The following is a 6,953-nucleotide window of genomic DNA, read 5'->3' on the forward strand; positions in this document are numbered from 1 at the left end:
ATAATAGATAGATTATGCTAGATATATTTCCATATGTCTGAATACCCTATATACAAACTTTCAAATCTGTAGATAAAAAATTTGTTGAGTATATAGGTTGAGAATTGTTCTCTCTCTCTCACACGAAACTGTGCGCTCGGCTTCTTCCCCCCCTTCCCACCCCAAATGCTTGGGAAACTGTGCACTGTTTTTGTTGGTTTTCAAGCTGCCTCTCCCCCCCACACACACACACACAGTTTAACAGTAGTAGGAGGTCAAGAGAAAGAGGGTGAGAGAGAGAGAAGAGTAAGTTGGTGAGAGAGAGAGAAAAGAGAAAGAGGGTGTTGGTTTTATATTTTTATTATCGTCTAATATTTTGAAAGCTGAATTTCTAATAAAATGTGCATCTATAGGAGATAATGCCTGGGAATGTGTTCCCCCCCCACAGTTTAACAGTGGTGTGACGTCAAGAGAAAGAGGGTGAGAGAGAGGGAAGAGTAAGTGGGTGAGAGAGAGAAAGAGAGAGAAAAAAAAGAAAGACGGTGTTGGTTTTGTGAAAAAAGTTGTTATTTACAATTGTTCGCATTCTTGGCCTTTTGGTCAAGATCAAAGTGTAGTATCTGTTCTTCAGATGCTGCACTTCTATTTCTTGTTCTCTTTCGGTGGAGGAGAAATCCTCCACGACTGAGACAATTTTTATTTTTGTACCTTTTCTCCACGTTAAAAAACGACCCTGGTGTCTAACTCTGTCCCGTGGGGAGGCATAGTAAATAGGTACAATTGTTCGCCATTAGTGGATGTTGACGTCACGTCACGTGACATGACTAAGCGTTTTTTTTTTTTAGTATGAATAACATTTTTTGTTTTAATTATAAAGTCTACACTTAATTTTATAGAAAATGATGTATATATAATAGAAAAAAAAAATTACTGGTTTTGTTGGATTCAAGTGGATCCCCCCCCTCCAGTTTAAGAGATAGCAGGTCACGTGGTAATATACAAAATGGCTAGCGTAAATATAAAGATCGGTTTTTTTATCGACGAATATTTTGAAAGCTGAATTTTTTTTTATTCCTGTACATTTTTTCCTGATATTTTTCGTTAAAACTCTTGTATAAATACTATTTTTAACCAGTTAAATACGTTGGAGACATTGTCATGGAGTTTAATAATCTCTAGAACAAAGCAGAAGAGAAATTACAAAAGTATCGGTAAAACAAAGTGTTTGTTTACATTTGTTCGCCATTACTGGATGTTGACGTCACGTCACGTGACATGACTAAGCGTTTTTGGATTATGTAATATTAACATTAAAATGACAGGTTTTTTGGGGGGCCCCCCTAGGAGAGAAATGATCAGTTCACCCCCTTTTAATGGTCCGTTTGGTGTGGAATTTCGATATTTGTCATGCGGGTGATCAAGGTTCAATATGATACATAATTTGTCAACTTTGGTTGTGTCTGTCAAAAGTTTGAGCTGACGTCACGTCACGTGACACGTATTGAATAACGTTAAAATGACAGGTTTTTTGGGGGGCCCCCCTAGGAGAAAAACGATCAGTTGACCCCTTTCTACTGGTCCGTTTGACGTGAAATTTCGATATTTGTCATCCGGGTGATCAAGGTGCAATATGATACCAAATTTGTCAACTCTGGTTCCGTCTTTCAAAAGTTTTAGCGTTACAAACAAACATACATACATACATACATACATACATACATACATACACACCGATTTTTGCCTTTTATATATATAGATGTAGTGGCCTTTTCCTAGATACCTATTGCTAAAAATTATACTTTCATTTTGTTAGAAAAATCTCTCTTCAGATGCCCTGCATCATTCAAAATAAAAACAAATATTTTTATAATTGTTTCAGTATATTGCTACACAATGTGAAAGTTTTTAACGTTTGTAAAAAAAATCATGAATGTGCTTATATTCCAAAAAAGAAAATATCAGTGCACAGTATTGAAAGTGTTTGAGATTCAAAAGTCTGTAACATTTCTACTAACTTCATAAGATGTCATGTGAGAAACTGAATTGAATATCAAGACATTATCTGAAGCGTTTTTATTTTGGTGTAACATATGTGTTTACAGTGAACCTTAACTTTTAATAAACAGATTGGTATGCAATGACATAGGCTAAGAATCTTTAAAATATATATAAATTGGAAAAATGTGTGAACAAATGAAAAAAAAATGATCCGCTCCACTTGATGACATCAAGCACAGTAATATTTTAGTGAAGAAAATATGAAATTGATGTTCAGTGATTAGTTTGGATGAATGAGAAAATGTAATTGTTTGATGCATAAAAATAACTCAGTTGCTGTATTTGATATTAAGCAGCAAAATATAGTGATTTGAATATTTGGGAAAACATCAAACCAGATTATGTAAAAAGAAAAAAAAAAGATGAAATTAGAAAATATATATTTTATGTTTATGAGTTCTGCCAATCAAAATTTTGTGGCAGAAATTGGGTGATTACCATGCAATTTTATTTTGGTAAAATTCTTAAATTATTAGAATGTTTATTATAATTTCTAATTAGTGACTTGTTATAATCAAAATCCGCCCTAAAGAGTGTCCTTTCTTTTATTAGGTATCAGAGTAGGTATCAAGATTTCTACTTCTATACAAATGTGATATTTCAGATCTGTACATAAAAAATTTGTTGAATATATAGGTTGAGAATTGTTCTGTGTCGCTCTCTCTCACACACACACGCATTCTCACTTTTATAGATATAATAGATAGATTACTCTAGATATATTTCCATATGTCTGAATACCCTATATACAAATTTTCAAATCTGTAGATAAAAAAATTTGTTGAGTATATAGGTTGAAAATTGTTCTCTCTCTCTCACACACACATTCTCAATTTTAGAGATATAATAGATAGATTATGCTAGATATATTTCCATATGTCTGAATACCCTATATACAAATTTTCTAATCTGTAGATCAAATATTTGTTGAATATATAGGTTGAAAATTGTTCTTACTCTCTCTCTCTCTCTCTCTGGCTACCTCACACACACATTCTAACTTTTATAGATATAATAGATAGATTATGCTAGATATATTTCCATATGTGTGAATACCCTATATACAAATTTTCTAATTTGTAGATAAAAAATTTGTAGAGTGCATAGGTTGAGAATTGTTCTCTCTATCTCTCACACACACACATTCTAACTTTTAAAGATATAATAGATTATGCTAGATATATTTCGATATTTCTGAATACCCTATATATAAAAATTTGTTGAATGTATAGGTTGAGAACTGTTCTCTCTCTCTCTCTCTCTCTCTCTCGCTCACACACACACACATTCTCACTTTTATAGATATAATAGAAAGATTATCCTAGATATATTTCTATTTGTATGAATACTCTATATACAAATTTTAAAATCTGTAGATAAAGAATTTGTTGAGTATATGGGTTGAGAATTGTTCTCTCTCTCTCTCTCTCTCTCTCACACACACACACACACACATTCTCACTTTTATAGATATAATAGATTATGCTAGATATATTTCCATATGTCTGAATACCCTATATACAAATTTTCAAATCTGTAGATAAAAAAATTTGTTGAGTATATAGGTTGAGAATTGTTCTCTCTCTCTCTATCACACACATTCTCACTTTTATAGATATAATAGACAGATTATGCCAGATATATTGAAATATGTCTGAATGCCCAATATACAAATTTTGAAATCTGTAGATAAAAAATTTGTTGTATACATAGGTTGACAATTGTCCTCTCTCTCACACACACACACATTCTCACTTTTATACATATAATAGATAGATTATGCTAGATATATTTCTATATGTCTGAACACCCTATATACAAATGTTCAAATCTGTGGATAAAAAATTTGTTGAATGTATAGGTTGAGAATTTTTATTTCTCTCTTTTTCTCTCTCTCTCTCTCGCTATCTCACACACACGCATTCTCACTTTTATAGATAAAATAGATAAATTATGCTAGATATATTTCCATATGTCTGAATACCCTATATACAAAGTTTCAAATCTGTAGATAAAAAATTTGTTGAATATATAGGTTTAGAATTGTTCTCTCTCTCTCTCACACACACATTCTAACTTTTGTAGTTATAATAGATAGATTATGCTAGATATATTTCCATATGTCTGAATACCCTATATACAAATTTTCTAAACTGTAGGTAAAAAATTTGTTGAGTATGTAGGTTAAGAATTGTTCTCTCTCTCTCTCACACACACACACACAAGTTCTCACTTTTATAGATATAATAGATAGATTATGCTAGATATATTTCTATATGTCTGCCTACCCTATATACAAATTTCCAAATCTGTGCCCAAAAATGTGTGGAATATATAGGTTGAGAATTGTTCTCTCTCTCTCTCTCACACACATATTCTCACTTTTATAGGTTATATAGGTTGAGAATTTTTTGCTCTTTCCATCACTCACATTCACACTTTTATAGATATAATACATAGATTATGCCAGATATATTTACATATGTCTGAATACCCAATATACACATTTTCAAATCTGTAGATAAAAAATTAGTTGAATATATGGGTTGAGAATTGTTCTCTCTCTCTCTCTTTCTCTCTCTCACACACACATTCTCACTTTTATAGATATAATAGATAGATTATGCTAGATATATTTCCATACGTCTGAATACCCTATATCCACATTTTCTAATATGTAGATAAAAAATTTGTTGAATATATAGGGTGAGAATTTTCCTTCCTCTCTTTCTCTCTCTCTCTTTCTCACACACACACAAGCTGAAAATTGTTCTCTCTCTCTCTCTGACTCTCTCTCTCTCTCACACACACACACACATGGTCATTTTATAGATATAATAGATAGGTTATGCTAGATATATTTCTATATGTCTGAATACCATATATACAAATTTTTAAATCTGTAGATAAAAAATTTGTTGAGTATATAGGTTGAGAATTGTTCTTTCTCTCTCTCTCACACACACATTCTCACTTTTATAGATATAATAGATTATGCTAGATATATTTCCAAATGTCTGAATACCCTATATACAAATTTTCAAATCTGTAAAGATAGAATTTGTTGGATATATAGGTTGAGAATTGTTCTCTCTCTCTCTCTTTCACACACATTCTCACTTTTATAGATATAATAGATAGATTATGCTAGATATATTTCCTTATGTCTGAATACCCTATATACAAATTATCAAATCTGTAGATACAAAATTTGTTGAGTATATAGGTTGAGAATTGTTCTCTCTCTCTCTCTCTCTCTCTCTCACTCACTCACTCACTCACTCACTCACTCACACACACACACACATTCTACCTTTTATAGATATAATAGATTATGCTAGATATATTTCCATATGTCTGAATACCCTGTATACAAATTTTCAGATCTGTACATAAAAATTAGTTGAATATATAGGTTGAGAATTGTTCTCTCTCTCTCTCTTCTCTCTCTCTCTCTTTCACACACATTCTCACTTTTCTAGATATAATAGATAGATTATGCTAGATATATTTCCATATGTCTGAATACCCTATATACAAATTTTCTAATCGGTAGATAAAAAATTTGTTGAATATATAGGGTGAGAATTGTACTTACTCTCTCTCTCTCTCTCTCTCTCTCTCTCACGCACACATTCTCACTTTTATGGATATAATAGATAGATTATGCTGGATATATTTCCATATGTCTGAATACCCTATATACAAATGGTCAAATCTGTAGATAACAAATTTATTGAATAGATAGGTTGAGAATTGTTCTCTCTCTCTCTCTCGCAACCTTACACACACAACCACACGCAAACATTCTGACTTTTATAGATATAATAGATCGATTATGCTAGATATATTTCCATATGTCTGAATACCCAATATACAAATTTTCAAATCTGTAGGTAAAAAATTTGTTGAATATATAGGTTGAGAATTGTTCTCTCTCTCTCACACACTCACATTCTCACTTTTATAGATATAATGTATAGATTATGCTAGATATATTTCTATATGTCTGAATACCCTATATACAAAGTTTAAAATCCGTAGATAAAAATACGTTGAGTATATAGGTTGAGAATTGTTCTCTCTCTCTCTTACGCACACACACACACACACACACACACACACATTTTCACTTTTATAGATATAATAGATAGATTATGCTAGATATATTTCCATATGTCTGAATACCCTATATACAAATTTTCAAATCTGTAGATAAAAAATGTATTGAATATATAGGTCGAGAATTGTTGTCTCTCTCTCTCTCTCTCTCTCTCTCTCTCTCTCTCTCTCTCTCTCTCTCTCTCTCTCTCTCTGGCTACCTCACACACACACACATTTTCACTTTTATAGATATAATAGATAGATTATGCTAGATATATTTCCATATGTCTGAATACCCTATATACAAACTTTCAAATCTGTAGATAAAAAATTTGTTGAGTATATAGGTTGAGAATTGTTCTCTCTCTCTCACACGAAACTGTGCGCTCGGCTTCTTCCCCCCCTTCCCACCCCAAATGCTTGGGAAACTGTGCACTGTTTTTGTTGGTTTTCAAGCTGCCTCTTCCCCCCCCCCACACACACACAGTTTAACAGTAGTAGGAGGTCAAGAGAAAGAGGGTGAGAGAGAGAGAAGAGTAAGTTGGTGAGAGAGAGAGAAAAGAGAAAGAGGGTGTTGGTTTTATATTTTTATTATCGTCTAATATTTTGAAAGCTGAATTTCTAATAAAATGTGCATCTATAGGAGATAATGCCTGGGAATGTGTTCCCCCCCCCCACAGTTTAACAGTGGTGTGACGTCAAGAGAAAGAGGGTGAGAGAGAGGGAAGAGTAAGTGGGTGAGAGAGAGAAAGAGAGAGAAAAAAAAAGAAAGACGGTGTTGGTTTTGTGAAAAAAGTTGTTATTTACAATTG

General features: G+C 32.3%; 1 pseudogene; it reads left to right on the forward strand.

Moving 5' to 3' along the window:
- The first annotated feature begins 558 nt into the window (after positions 1-558).
- Positions 559-692, forward strand: LOC145298043 (U2 spliceosomal RNA; annotated as a pseudogene).
- Positions 693-6,953: the final 6,261 nt, after the last annotated feature.

This window comes from Euprymna scolopes, chromosome 18 (assembly GCF_053919585.1).
Source record: "Euprymna scolopes isolate OS-2025 chromosome 18, ASM5391958v1, whole genome shotgun sequence".
In the NCBI taxonomy this organism is placed as follows: domain Eukaryota; kingdom Metazoa; phylum Mollusca; class Cephalopoda; order Sepiida; family Sepiolidae; genus Euprymna; species Euprymna scolopes.